Here is a 14,890-nt window from a genome sequence, read left to right as displayed (position 1 = left end):
GGTGCCCCGGGGCTGGCAGTCCCCCGTGGGGTCCCCAAGACTTCCTCGCAGCCGAAGTCTCAAAGGTCCCCTTCAGCTTGGCTCCCTAAGGCAAGACCCAGCCCCCGCCCCCAGACCAGAGGGTGAGTGTGTGAGAGTGTGTGTGTGAGGGTGTCGGTGGGCGAGGCTGTGGTCAGGCCGACCGGGGGCCGGGTGCATACCCACGATGGACGGGGGAGGGTGTGGAGGCGTGGGGGTGGGGCTGGGGGTGGGGAACCTGTGTGGTCCTCTTGCTGTCTCTCTCTCCCTCTTTCTTCTTCTTCTTTTTTTTAAAGGTAAGATGTTTTTATTGAAATATTGGGACTATTCTCTGTACAGCAGCAGTCTCACTGAGAGGCAGTTTTGCCTCCCAAGTAACATTTGACAATGTTTGAAGACATTCTTGATTGTTAAATCTTGGGGAGGGGTGGTATGAGTATCTCCTGGGTAAAAGACACAAATGAAAAATACTTCGGTTCAATTCTAAACACAGAGAATGTGCCAAATTCTCAAGAAACATTGTTCATACACTTCATTGACTTAATTTCCAAGGTCCTTATGCCTAGAGTAAGTAATCCAGAAACCACACCGTTTCTCGCCTAGCTTTACGCGGGACACGTGGGAGAACAAAAAGTAAGGTTTCACTCCATTCAATGACCTTAGTTTTCTCAGATGCAGTTTTCATAAGCTCACAAACTCCCGACCCACTCACCCTCCCCTGGGGTTGCAAATCTCTCCTTGGAGAAGCCAAAACAAAGAAAGCCCAATCCCGCACGGTGATCAGCGAAGTGCTGAGGAAACCCTCCCTCGGGATTTCAAGGCGCTGCTCCCGCAGAGGGCCTGCCCACCTAACCACTGCCGGGCAAATGAAGGAGTCCAACCTGCTCGAGAAACGCTCACTCAAGGGAGGCTCTGACGCCAGAGCCCCGGGCCCAGACCCCACAGAGAGCAATCCCTCCTCAGAGCCTCAGGGGCCAGGCCTCGGGGCCCGCTCCCTCAGGGCAGAAGGTGCGCGATAGGGCGCGAGACTGGGGCGCCGAGAGGGCCTGGGACGCCCCGCGCACCCGCCCACCCGCCCTCCCAGAGTGGAGGAGGAGCCCGCCGGTCTCCGGCCTCCACCACCCCGGCCCCCGACTTACCGCGGTGCGCTGGGGGAGGGGAAGTGTCAGGAGTGAGGGGCTAGGCCGCACCACCACCCGCCGCTCAGAGAGCAGCGCGCGGCCGCCACGAAACCGTCGCCGCCGCCGTCTCCAGCACCGATACCGACCGCCGCCGCTCCGGGCGCAGCGCGTAGGGGGCCCGACTGCGTCGCACGCCGCCCGCCCGCCATCAGAGGCTCGCTGCGCGGGCTCCGCCCTCGCTGTCTGTGCATTGGCTGACTCCGCCACCACTCTATCTACATCCGCCCTGTTCTTCACTGGACCACGGGGCTTTTGAAACCGAACGTGAGGGTTGTGAGGGTTGTCTCTGCCAGACTAGGACTCTCTCCCCTCTTTCTGAGTCTCCCTTCCCTGTGCTTTGCAGCTCTTCACCTGTCCGGGGCGGGGTGTGTCTGTGTGTTTCTGTGTGTGTCTTTGTGTGTCTCTGTCTCTGTGTGTGTGTGTGAGTGTGTGTGTGTGTGTGTGTGTGTGTGTGTGTGTGTGTGTGTGTGTGTGTGTGTGCACGCGCGCGAACGGTCGCCTGGGAGTACTGGGCTGGGGCTCGGGCTGGGGCAGCCCCCGGGATTGCCTGAGGCATGCCAAGGGAGCCCCAGATGGAGACCCGACTGTCATCTGGTTTCCTGGAAGCCAAATCCGGAGGCAACCCAGGCCTGCGGCGGGAGTCGGGGCCCCGGCCACCCACCGGCGGAGGGGCTGGGGCTGCGGGGACCCAAGAGTTGGGCTGCTGCTGTGTTCGAGGGCCGCCGGCAGGCCGGCTGGCCGGCCGGCTGGAAGGCAGGCGACGGCTCTGAGGGGCCAGGGGCAGGTGGGGCTCGGGGCGGCCAACCGCGCCGGGGGAGCCAGGGCTAAAGCACAGGGGAGGCAGGAAGCCTACAGCACCCGGTATTCCCAGGCGGTCTCCCACCCAAGTACTAACCAGGCCAGACCCTGCTTCGCTTCCCAGATCAGACAAGATCTGGCGCGTTCAGGGTGGTATGGCCCTAGACGGAGGTGGCTGCAGCCAGGCGCCTTAAGAACCTTAAGAACCCTGCCTTGCGCCTCCCTTTCGGTCTGACTTGCCTGCCGGTCAGGCCAGCCGGCCACACCTCTCCAAGGGCCGCGGGCTGTACTTGAGCCGCACGACCTGCGACCGGACTCCGGTCGGCCAGGGCCGGCAGCCCGGCGGCCGCCCGACGCCGCCCAGCCTCCGCACACCGCCAAGCCCGGCCAGAACCCGCCTGGCCCGGCCCGGGGCCCCGGAGGGCTTCCTGGACCCCGAGTGGCCGGCTGGCCGTGCATGCCTGGGCCTGGGGTTGGGGTGAGGGGCGCGGAGGTCTCGGCGCCCTCCCGCCCTGGGCCTCTCCAGGCCCGCCCCCTGTCGGCGCCCGCGCCCACCCCCCGCCCCACTGGCCATCCAGGCTCAGGGCCACGTGGCCCCGGAGGTGTCTGATTCGGGCCCGCCGCGGACCGCGGCCCTCGGTCCTCTGAGCCTCCCGCGGCGTAGGCATAGCGCAGCCGGGGCCCTGAGCGCCCATCCTGCCCGGCACCTGCCCGGGGCCCAAACCCACCGCGAGCCCCCGGCGCCGTCCACCCGAGCGCCTCAGCCCCGCCCCTTCGCCCCACCGCGGCCCCCCTTGTCCCCACGCCGCCCGCCAAGCACGGGACCTTCCTGAGGGCCTTCAGACTCTTCCTTAAAGAGTTCTACGTGAATTGAAGACAGGATCTACTGGATGGTAACCAACTGCTAAAACAGACAGACAACAGTTACTTTGATCCTTCTTGCCTTACTGTGAGCTGTGACGGTAGGGAACCTCATGGCTGCTGAACTCAACGCTTTCATTCATTCTCTTGTTTCAAAACAGGGACTCATTGAGCTGCATGGGAGATGAATTCTGTCATTAGAAACGTTGCCACCAGGCTTAAGAAATATATTTATAACTCATTTCTTTCAGGAAACAGGTTTCAAGATCTCCATCAGAAGTCTTTTATTAAGATAAATCACAGCTTTGTCAGGTTCTCCAGAAGTACTCTTATTTTTAACTCCCAAGGAGAAGCGCAATAATAGAACTAAATGAACCTAGTAGGTTATTTTCTCTCTAATGGCACCTGTCTTTATTCATAGGAGTCCGGTCTACGTATTTCCTGGGCTTCCCTGGTGGCTCAGGTGGTGAAGAATCTGTCTGCAATGCAGGAGCCCTGGGTTCCACGGCTGGGTTGAGACGATCGCCTGGAGAAGGGAATGGCGACCTCTTCCAGTATTCTCGCCTAGAGAATTCCACGGACAGGGGAACTTGGAAGGCTACATAGTCCATGGAGTCACAAAGACTCGGACACAACTGAGCAACTAATACACGTATTTTTTACTATTTGCTTCGAAGAAGCAATCGTTCATAGCCTTTTATAGCACTTTCTAAAGAACGTGTGGTGCCTTTTTCTTTGTTGTAAGCTGCACTAGGTCTTGGTTGCCACACATGGGATCTTTAATTGTGGCGTGCAAACTCTTACTTGCAGTGTATGGGATCTAGTTCACTGGCCAGAGATGGAACCCAGGCCCCTGCATTGGGAGCAGCCACTGGATGCCCAGGGAAGCCCTCTAAAGAACTCTTCAAGTGCAACTTTCTGGATGTTCGCAGCAGCTCCGGGCAGTCCTAGTGATGATACTGTTCTGCACTCTCGAGCCCGTGTCCTCCCCGAGGGACACAGGGGCCAAGCGAGCAGATAGATGCCACCCCAGCGTCAGACCGCAGGGCCAGACTGGCTGTGTAAACTCCCTTCCAGTGATGTCCTCTTTTTACCGTTCCTCTGGTAAATTCAGTACTGTTTTCCTTGGAGCATGTGTTTAAAAAGGAAATCCTAGATGTGTTCCAACATTACTGCCCACTTTGAGGTGGACTGATATCTACCTAGGACTTGTTTATTAAACCCACCTGCCTGAGTACTGTGACTTGACTGGAGTTTTCTTGAAGTCACTCCTGAAGCATTGTGATGGTTTTGTCTGACATTAATAGATTTTTAAAAATGATACGTGTTGGCGTATGGCTACGAAGAAAGGGGAGAATCTGTTGCTATTGCAAACCAATTATGGAGGCAACTTAAAAAGGAAATCTGAATTGTAACTGTGTTTCTATTTATGTAAAATACGGTCCTTACCTTGCAGTCTGTAGTTGATGCGCACAGACACAGCAGTGGCTCGCGGGTTGCTCTTCTGCCATCTTCCTGTCCTCCTTCAGTCCCTGCATGTGTATAGGAACTTCAGTGAGATAATGGGGCATTTAACAGAGATTGCTCTGCGCAACACTGTCTTTAGTGTTTCTATTTTAAATTTGCTAGGCTGTTAATTTATATGCAAATAAAAGACACAATAAGAGAGTTCTGTGCCTATTGTGTATACGTAACCTGAAAGTAAATGCAGGATATTGATCCCAGAGGGAAAATAAGTTAGAGCGTCTGTGTTCAAAGATTTTTGAAAGTTCTTATTTCAGGCTGAACCGTTGTTGGTGACCCGTGAAAGTCGCTCAGTCATGTCTGACTCTGCGAACGCAGGGACTATACAGTCCATGGAATTCTCCAGGCCCGAATACTAGAGTGGGTAGCCGTTCCCTTCTCCAGGGGGTCTCTGCAACCCAGGGATCGAACCCAGGTCTCCTGCATGCCAGGTGGATTCTTCACCAGCTGAGCCACCAGGGAAGCCTGAACACTTATCAGCAGTTAAGGATTTCACAAATGCTAGATTGGAAAGATAAAATAATAATTCTGCTACATTAAAACAGATTTTCTTAAGTTCAAATTTTTTCAATGCAGTTGTAGGGAAGAAGTCTTTCCCCCTTATGGACATATCAGTATGTTAATGCCTAAGAAGTCCTTTTTCGAAAAGTTACAAAAAAGACAAAAGGCGGAAAATTATGCCAATAAGGCACCACATGATGATGCAAAAAGATGGATACAGACAAGGAAAGAAGGAATAAAAACTAAGCATTATGCTAATGGGAAACCATCATGCAAGTTAATTCGGGGGGGCGGGGGGAACCTAATGGAAAACACTTGCTTCTATGCCATAAACCATCTTCGAATTCAGGTTTCATTGGATTTTTCACGATAAACGTTTCATCACCTATACGTTGGCTTGTCGTCTACTTTGTGCAAAAGCCTGGAGCTCCTAACTACTAGGGGGTCTCCCATCCAAGTACTAACTAACCCTGCTTAGTTTCCCAGATCAGAAGACATCTGGCCCGTTCAGGGTGGTATGATCTCATCAGAGGGAGGCGGCTGGCGCCAGGCGCCTTCAAAGCCCTGCGCTGCGCCTCCCTCTCGCTCTGACGTGCCGGTCGAGCCAGCCCGGGCCGCACCTTTCCACGGGGCGCGCGCTGCACTTGAGCCGCACGACCAGCGACCGAACTCGGGCCGGCCAGGCCCGGCAGCCCGGCCGACGCCGCCCCGTCCCCGCACACCGCCACCCTGGCAAGCAAGCCTGGCCCGGCCCGGGGGCCCGGAGGGTTGCCGGGACCACGAGCGGCCGGTTAGGCGTGCAGGCCTGGGCTGCGGGTTGGCGTGAGGGGCGCGGAGGTCTGGGCGCCCACCCACCCTGGGCCTCTCCAGGCCCGCCCCCCGCTCGGGTCCCCCACCCACCCCTCCGGATCGCTGCTCAGGCCCAAGTGGCCCCAGAGGTGTCTGGCTTGCGGGCGGGCCGGCCGCCGCCGGCGACTGGAGCGCGGCAGCCCCGCCCCTTCGCCCGACCGCGGCCCCCCCTTGTCCCCACGCCGCCCGCCAAGCACAGGACCTTCCTGAGAGAGCGGACGAGCGACAGGCAGGGGCACGGACACGGACACACACACAGACACTCGCACGCACCCAGGCCAAGGGAGACAGCCGGCCGGCGCAAGCTCCTCAGCCAGAGCCAGACCCACAGCGCCTGTGAGAGGCCGGGGGTCAGGAGACTCAGAGGCAGAAAGAGATGAAGGTTCAGAGACAGACTCCCAGACGGCCAGAGGGAGATGAAGACAGACACACGCGCGGACACACACACACACACACACACACACACACACACACAGGTGGAGACAGACAGAGGGAGACAGACACGGGAGAGAGGATGGCATCCGATCCGAGACAGACACACTGGCACAACCGTGACCACCCCAGAGAGAGGCCCTGCGGAAGAAGCCGCTTCCCCAAGGGAGGGGGCGTTCCCTTGGGGCGGCCCAGGCTGGACGCGGTGCCCCGGGGCTGGCAGTCCCCCGTGGGGTCCCCAAGACTTCCTCGCAGCCGAAGTCTCAAAGGTCCCCTTCAGCTTGGCTCCCTAAGGCAAGACCCAGCCCCCGCCCCCAGACCAGAGGGTGAGTGTGTGAGAGTGTGTGTGTGAGGGTGTCGGTGGGCGAGGCTGTGGTCAGGCCGACCGGGGGCCGGGTGCATACCCACGATGGACGGGGGAGGGTGTGGAGGCGTGGGGGTGGGGCTGGGGGTGGGGAACCTGTGTGGTCCTCTTGCTGTCTCTCTCTCCCTCTTTCTTCTTCTTCTTTTTTTTAAAGGTAAGATGTTTTTATTGAAATATTGGGACTATTCTCTGTACAGCAGCAGTCTCACTGAGAGGCAGTTTTGCCTCCCAAGTAACATTTGACAATGTTTGAAGACATTCTTGATTGTTAAATCTTGGGGAGGGGTGGTATGAGTATCTCCTGGGTAAAAGACACAAATGAAAAATACTTCGGTTCAATTCTAAACACAGAGAATGTGCCAAATTCTCAAGAAACATTGTTCATACACTTCATTGACTTAATTTCCAAGGTCCTTATGCCTAGAGTAAGTAATCCAGAAACCACACCGTTTCTCGCCTAGCTTTACGCGGGACACGTGGGAGAACAAAAAGTAAGGTTTCACTCCATTCAATGACCTTAGTTTTCTCAGATGCAGTTTTCATAAGCTCACAAACTCCCGACCCACTCACCCTCCCCTGGGGTTGCAAATCTCTCCTTGGAGAAGCCAAAACAAAGAAAGCCCAATCCCGCACGGTGATCAGCGAAGTGCTGAGGAAACCCTCCCTCGGGATTTCAAGGCGCTGCTCCCGCAGAGGGCCTGCCCACCTAACCACTGCCGGGCAAATGAAGGAGTCCAACCTGCTCGAGAAACGCTCACTCAAGGGAGGCTCTGACGCCAGAGCCCCGGGCCCAGACCCCACAGAGAGCAATCCCTCCTCAGAGCCTCAGGGGCCAGGCCTCGGGGCCCGCTCCCTCAGGGCAGAAGGTGCGCGATAGGGCGCGAGACTGGGGCGCCGAGAGGGCCTGGGACGCCCCGCGCACCCGCCCACCCGCCCTCCCAGAGTGGAGGAGGAGCCCGCCGGTCTCCGGCCTCCACCACCCCGGCCCCCGACTTACCGCGGTGCGCTGGGGGAGGGGAAGTGTCAGGAGTGAGGGGCTAGGCCGCACCACCACCCGCCGCTCAGATAGCAGCGCGCGGCCGCCACGAAACCGTCGCCGCCGCCGTCTCCAGCACCGATACCGACCGCCGCCGCTCCGGGCGCAGCGCGTAGGGGGCCCGACTGCGTCGCACGCCGCCCGCCCGCCTTCAGAGGCTCGCTGCGCGGGCTCCGCCCTCGCTGTCTGTGCATTGGCTGACTCCGCCACCACTCTATCTACATCCGCCCTGTTCTTCACTGGACCACGGGGCTTTTGAAACCGAACGTGAGGGTTGTGAGGGTTGTCTCTGCCAGACTAGGACTCTCTCCCCTCTTTCTGAGTCTCCCTTCCCTGTGCTTTGCAGCTCTTCACCTGTCCGGGGCGGGGTGTGTCTGTGTGTTTCTGTGTGTGTCTTTGTGTGTCTCTGTCTCTGTGTGTGTGTGTGAGTGTGTGTGTGTGTGTGTGTGTGTGTGTGTGTGTGTGTGTGTGTGCGCGCGCGCGAACGGTCGCCTGGGAGTACTGGGCTGGGGCTCGGGCTGGGGCAGCCCCCGGGATTGCCTGAGGCATGCCAAGGGAGCCCCAGATGGAGACCCGACTGTCATCTGGTTTCCTGGAAGCCAAATCCGGAGGCAACCCAGGCCTGCGGCGGGAGTCGGGGCCCCGGCCACCCACCGGCGGAGGGGCTGGGGCTGCGGGGACCCAAGAGTTGGGCTGCTGCTGTGTTCGAGGGCCGCCGGCAGGCCGGCTGGCCGGCCGGCTGGAAGGCAGGCGACGGCTCTGAGGGGCCAGGGGCAGGTGGGGCTCGGGGCGGCCAACCGCGCCGGGGGAGCCAGGGCTAAAGGACAGGGGAGGCAGGAAGCCTACAGCACCCGGTATTCCCAGGCGGTCTCCCACCCAAGTACTAACCAGGCCAGACCCTGCTTCGCTTCCCAGATCAGACAAGATCTGGCGCGTTCAGGGTGGTATGGCCCTAGACGGAGGTGGCTGCAGCCAGGCGCCTTAAGAACCTTAAGAACCCTGCCTTGCGCCTCCCTTTCGGTCTGACTTGCCTGCCGGTCAGGCCAGCCGGCCACACCTCTCCAAGGGCCGCGGGCTGTACTTGAGCCGCACGACCTGCGACCGGACTCCGGTCGGCCAGGGCCGGCAGCCCGGCGGCCGCCCGACGCCGCCCAGCCTCCGCACACCGCCAAGCCCGGCCAGAACCCGCCTGGCCCGGCCCAGGGCCCCGGAGGGCTTCCTGGACCCCGAGTGGCCGGCTGGCCGTGCATGCCTGGGCCTGGGGTTGGGGTGAGGGGCGCGGAGGTCTCGGCGCCCTCCCGCCCTGGGCCTCTCCAGGCCCGCCCCCTGTCGGCGCCCGCGCCCACCCCCCGCCCCACTGGCCATCCAGGCTCAGGGCCACGTGGCCCCGGAGGTGTCTGATTCGGGCCCGCCGCGGACCGCGGCCCTCGGTCCTCTGAGCCTCCCGCGGCGTAGGCATAGCGCAGCCGGGGCCCTGAGCGCCCATCCTGCCCGGCACCTGCCCGGGGCCCAAACCCACCGCGAGCCCCCGGCGCCGTCCACCCGAGCGCCTCAGCCCCGCCCCTTCGCCCCACCGCGGCCCCCCTTGTCCCCACGCCGCCCGCCAAGCACGGGACCTTCCTGAGGGCCTTCAGACTCTTCCTTAAAGAGTTCTACGTGAATTGAAGACAGGATCTACTGGATGGTAACCAACTGCTAAAACAGACAGACAACAGTTACTTTGATCCTTCTTGCCTTACTGTGAGCTGTGACGGTAGGGAACCTCATGGCTGCTGAACTCAACGCTTTCATTCATTCTCTTGTTTCAAAACAGGGACTCACTGAGCTGCATGGGAGATGAATTCTGTCATTAGAAACGTTGCCACCAGGCTTAAGAAATATATTTATAACTCATTTCTTTCAGGAAACAGGTTTCAAGATCTCCATCAGAAGTCTTTTATTAAGATAAATCACAGCTTTGTCAGGTTCTCCAGAAGTACTCTTATTTTTAACTCCCAAGGAGAAGCGCAATAATAGAACTAAATGAACCTAGTAGGTTATTTTCTCTCTAATGGCACCTGTCTTTATTCATAGGAGTCCGGTCTACGTATTTCCTGGGCTTCCCTGGTGGCTCAGGTGGTGAAGAATCTGTCTGCAATGCAGGAGCCCTGGGTTCCACGGCTGGGTTGAGACGATCGCCTGGAGAAGGGAATGGCGACCTCTTCCAGTATTCTCGCCTAGAGAATTCCACGGACAGGGGAACTTGGAAGGCTACATAGTCCATGGAGTCACAAAGACTCGGACACAACTGAGCAACTAATACACGTATTTTTTACTATTTGCTTCGAAGAAGCAATCGTTCATAGCCTTTTATAGCACTTTCTAAAGAACGTGTGGTGCCTTTTTCTTTGTTGTAAGCTGCACTAGGTCTTGGTTGCCACACATGGGATCTTTAATTGTGGCGTGCAAACTCTTACTTGCAGTGTATGGGATCTAGTTCACTGGCCAGAGATGGAACCCAGGCCCCTGCATTGGGAGCAGCCACTGGATGCCCAGGGAAGCCCTCTAAAGAACTCTTCAAGTGCAACTTTCTGGATGTTCGCAGCAGCTCCGGGCAGTCCTAGTGATGATACTGTTCTGCACTCTCGAGCCCGTGTCCTCCCCGAGGGACACAGGGGCCAAGCGAGCAGATAGATGCTACCCCAGCGTCAGACCGCAGGGCCAGACTGGCTGTGTAAACTCCCTTCCAGTGATGTCCTCTTTTTACCGTTCCTCTGGTAAATTCAGTACTGTTTTCCTTGGAGCATGTGTTTAAAAAGGAAATCCTAGATGTGTTCCAACATTACTGCCCACTTTGAGGTGGACTGATATCTACCTAGGACTTGTTTATTAAACCCACCTGCCTGAGTACTGTGACTTGACTGGAGTTTTCTTGAAGTCACTCCTGAAGCATTGTGATGGTTTTGTCTGACATTAATAGATTTTTAAAAATGATACGTGTTGGCGTATGGCTATGAAGAAAGGGGAGAATCTGTTGCTATTGCAAACCAATTATGGAGGCAACTTAAAAAGGAAATCTGAATTGTAACTGTGTTTCTATTTATGTAAAATACGGTCCTTACCTTGCAGTCTGTAGTTGATGCGCACAGACACAGCAGTGGCTCGCGGGTTGCTCTTCTGCCATCTTCCTGTCCTCCTTCAGTCCCTGCATGTGTATAGGAACTTCAGTGAGATAATGGGGCATTTAACAGAGATTGCTCTGCGCAACACTGTCTTTAGTGTTTCTATTTTAAATTTGCTAGGCTGTTAATTTATATGCAAATAAAAGACACAATAAGAGAGTTCTGTGCCTATTGTGTATACGTAACCTGAAAGTAAATGCAGGATATTGATCCCAGAGGGAAAATAAGTTAGAGCGTCTGTGTTCAAAGATTTTTGAAAGTTCTTATTTCAGGCTGAACCGTTGTTGGTGACCCGTGAAAGTCGCTCAGTCATGTCTGACTCTGCGAACGCAGGGACTATACAGTCCATGGAATTCTCCAGGCCCGAATACTAGAGTGGGTAGCCGTTCCCTTCTCCAGGGGGTCTCTGCAACCCAGGGATCGAACCCAGGTCTCCTGCATGCCAGGTGGATTCTTCACCAGCTGAGCCACCAGGGAAGCCTGAACACTTATCAGCAGTTAAGGATTTCACAAATGCTAGATTGGAAAGATAAAATAATAATTCTGCTACATTAAAACAGATTTTCTTAAGTTCAAATTTTTTCAATGCAGTTGTAGGGAAGAAGTCTTTCCCCCTTATGGACATATCAGTATGTTAATGCCTAAGAAGTCCTTTTTCGAAAAGTTACAAAAAAGACAAAAGGCGGAAAATTATGCCAATAAGGCACCACATGATGATGCAAAAAGATGGATACAGACAAGGAAAGAAGGAATAAAAACTAAGCATTATGCTAATGGGAAACCATCATGCAAGTTAATTCGGGGGGGCGGGGGGAACCTAATGGAAAACACTTGCTTCTATGCCATAAACCATCTTCGAATTCAGGTTTCATTGGATTTTTCACGATAAACGTTTCATCACCTATACGTTGGCTTGTCGTCTACTTTGTGCAAAAGCCTGGAGCTCCTAACTACTAGGGGGTCTCCCATCCAAGTACTAACTAACCCTGCTTAGTTTCCCAGATCAGAAGACATCTGGCCCGTTCAGGGTGGTATGATCTCATCAGAGGGAGGCGGCTGGCGCCAGGCGCCTTCAAAGCCCTGCGCTGCGCCTCCCTCTCGCTCTGACGTGCCGGTCGAGCCAGCCCGGGCCGCACCTTTCCACGGGGCGCGCGCTGCACTTGAGCCGCACGACCAGCGACCGAACTCGGGCCGGCCAGGCCCGGCAGCCCGGCCGACGCCGCCCCGTCCCCGCACACCGCCACCCTGGCAAGCAAGCCTGGCCCGGCCCGGGGGCCCGGAGGGTTGCCGGGACCACGAGCGGCCGGTTAGGCGTGCAGGCCTGGGCTGCGGGTTGGCGTGAGGGGCGCGGAGGTCTGGGCGCCCACCCACCCTGGGCCTCTCCAGGCCCGCCCCCCGCTCGGGTCCCCCACCCACCCCTCCGGATCGCTGCTCAGGCCCAAGTGGCCCCAGAGGTGTCTGGCTTGCGGGCGGGCCGGCCGCCGCCGGCGACTGGAGCGCGGCAGCCCCGCCCCTTCGCCCGACCGCGGCCCCCCCTTGTCCCCACGCCGCCCGCCAAGCACAGGACCTTCCTGAGAGAGCGGACGAGCGACAGGCAGGGGCACGGACACGGACACACACACAGACACTCGCACGCACCCAGGCCAAGGGAGACAGCCGGCCGGCGCAAGCTCCTCAGCCAGAGCCAGACCCACAGCGCCTGTGAGAGGCCGGGGGTCAGGAGACTCAGAGGCAGAAAGAGATGAAGGTTCAGAGACAGACTCCCAGACGGCCAGAGGGAGATGAAGACAGACACGCGCGCGGAGACACACACACACACACACACACACACACACACACACACACACACACACACAGGTGGAGACAGACAGAGGGAGACAGACACGGGAGAGAGGATGGCATCCGATCCGAGACAGACACACTGGCACAACCGTGACCACCCCAGAGAGAGGCCCTGCGGAAGAAGCCGCTTCCCCAAGGGAGGGGGCGTTCCCTTGGGGCGGCCCAGGCTGGACGCGGTGCCCCGGGGCTGGCAGTCCCCCGTGGGGTCCCCAAGACTTCCTCGCAGCCGAAGTCTCAAAGGTCCCCTTCAGCTTGGCTCCCTAAGGCAAGACCCAGCCCCCGCCCCCAGACCAGAGGGTGAGTGTGTGAGAGTGTGTGTGTGAGGGTGTCGGTGGGCGAGGCTGTGGTCAGGCCGACCGGGGGCCGGGTGCATACCCACGATGGACGGGGGAGGGTGTGGAGGCGTGGGGGTGGGGCTGGGGGTGGGGAACCTGTGTGGTCCTCTTGCTGTCTCTCTCTCCCTCTTTCTTCTTCTTCTTTTTTTTAAAGGTAAGATGTTTTTATTGAAATATTGGGACTATTCTCTGTACAGCAGCAGTCTCACTGAGAGGCAGTTTTGCCTCCCAAGTAACATTTGACAATGTTTGAAGACATTCTTGATTGTTAAATCTTGGGGAGGGGTGGTATGAGTATCTCCTGGGTAAAAGACACAAATGAAAAATACTTCGGTTCAATTCTAAACACAGAGAATGTGCCAAATTCTCAAGAAACATTGTTCATACACTTCATTGACTTAATTTCCAAGGTCCTTATGCCTAGAGTAAGTAATCCAGAAACCACACCGTTTCTCGCCTAGCTTTACGCGGGACACGTGGGAGAACAAAAAGTAAGGTTTCACTCCATTCAATGACCTTAGTTTTCTCAGATGCAGTTTTCATAAGCTCACAAACTCCCGACCCACTCACCCTCCCCTGGGGTTGCAAATCTCTCCTTGGAGAAGCCAAAACAAAGAAAGCCCAATCCCGCACGGTGATCAGCGAAGTGCTGAGGAAACCCTCCCTCGGGATTTCAAGGCGCTGCTCCCGCAGAGGGCCTGCCCACCTAACCACTGCCGGGCAAATGAAGGAGTCCAACCTGCTCGAGAAACGCTCACTCAAGGGAGGCTCTGACGCCAGAGCCCCGGGCCCAGACCCCACAGAGAGCAATCCCTCCTCAGAGCCTCAGGGGCCAGGCCTCGGGGCCCGCTCCCTCAGGGCAGAAGGTGCGCGATAGGGCGCGAGACTGGGGCGCCGAGAGGGCCTGGGACGCCCCGCGCACCCGCCCACCCGCCCTCCCAGAGTGGAGGAGGAGCCCGCCGGTCTCCGGCCTCCACCACCCCGGCCCCCGACTTACCGCGGTGCGCTGGGGGAGGGGAAGTGTCAGGAGTGAGGGGCTAGGCCGCACCACCACCCGCCGCTCAGAGAGCAGCGCGCGGCCGCCACGAAACCGTCGCCGCCGCCGTCTCCAGCACCGATACCGACCGCCGCCGCTCCGGGCGCAGCGCGTAGGGGGCCCGACTGCGTCGCACGCCGCCCGCCCGCCGTCAGAGGCTCGCTGCGCGGGCTCCGCCCTCGCTGTCTGTGCATTGGCTGACTCCGCCACCACTCTATCTACATCCGCCCTGTTCTTCACTGGACCACGGGGCTTTTGAAACCGAACGTGAGGGTTGTGAGGGTTGTCTCTGCCAGACTAGGACTCTCTCCCCTCTTTCTGAGTCTCCCTTCCCTGTGCTTTGCAGCTCTTCACCTGTCCGGGGCGGGGTGTGTCTGTGTGTTTCTGTGTGTGTCTTCGTGTGTCTCTGTCTCTGTGTGTGTGTGTGTGTGTGTGTGTGTGTGTGTGTGTGTGTGTGTGTGTGTGTGCACGCGCGCGAACGGTCGCCTGGGAGTACTGGGCTGGGGCTCGGGCTGGGGCAGCCCCCGGGATTGCCTGAGGCATGCCAAGGGAGCCCCAGATGGAGACCCGACTGTCATCTGGTTTCCTGGAAGCCAAATCCGGAGGCAACCCAGGCCTGCGGCGGGAGTCGGGGCCCCGGCCACCCACCGGCGGAGGGGCTGGGGCTGCGGGGACCCAAGAGTTGGGCTGCTGCTGTGTTCGAGGGCCGCCGGCAGGCCGGCTGGCCGGCCGGCTGGAAGGCAGGCGACGGCTCTGAGGGGCCAGGGGCAGGTGGGGCTCGGGGCGGCCAACCGCGCCGGGGGAGCCAGGGCTAAAGCACAGGGGAGGCAGGAAGCCTACAGCACCCGGTATTCCCAGGCGGTCTCCCACCCAAGTACTAACCAGGCCAGACCCTGCTTCGCTTCCCAGATCAGACAAGATCTGGCGCGTTCAGGGTGGTATGGCCCTAGAC

General features: G+C 58.2%; 3 pseudogenes; all 3 read right to left on the bottom strand.

The window, feature by feature from the left end:
* Nucleotides 1-2,045: 2,045 nt before the first annotated feature.
* Nucleotides 2,046-2,164, bottom strand: LOC122688925 (annotated as a pseudogene).
* Nucleotides 2,165-8,403: 6,239 nt separating this feature from the next.
* On the bottom strand, nt 8,404-8,522 carry LOC122688923 (annotated as a pseudogene).
* A 6,249-nt stretch (nt 8,523-14,771) lies between these two features.
* Nucleotides 14,772-14,890, bottom strand: LOC122688922 (annotated as a pseudogene).

The sequence above is a fragment of the Cervus elaphus genome, chromosome 33 (assembly GCF_910594005.1).
Source record: "Cervus elaphus chromosome 33, mCerEla1.1, whole genome shotgun sequence".
Lineage (NCBI taxonomy): Eukaryota > Metazoa > Chordata > Mammalia > Artiodactyla > Cervidae > Cervus > Cervus elaphus.
Note: the sequence above shows the minus strand (reverse complement) of the source record. Positions and strands in the feature narration are given on the sequence as shown.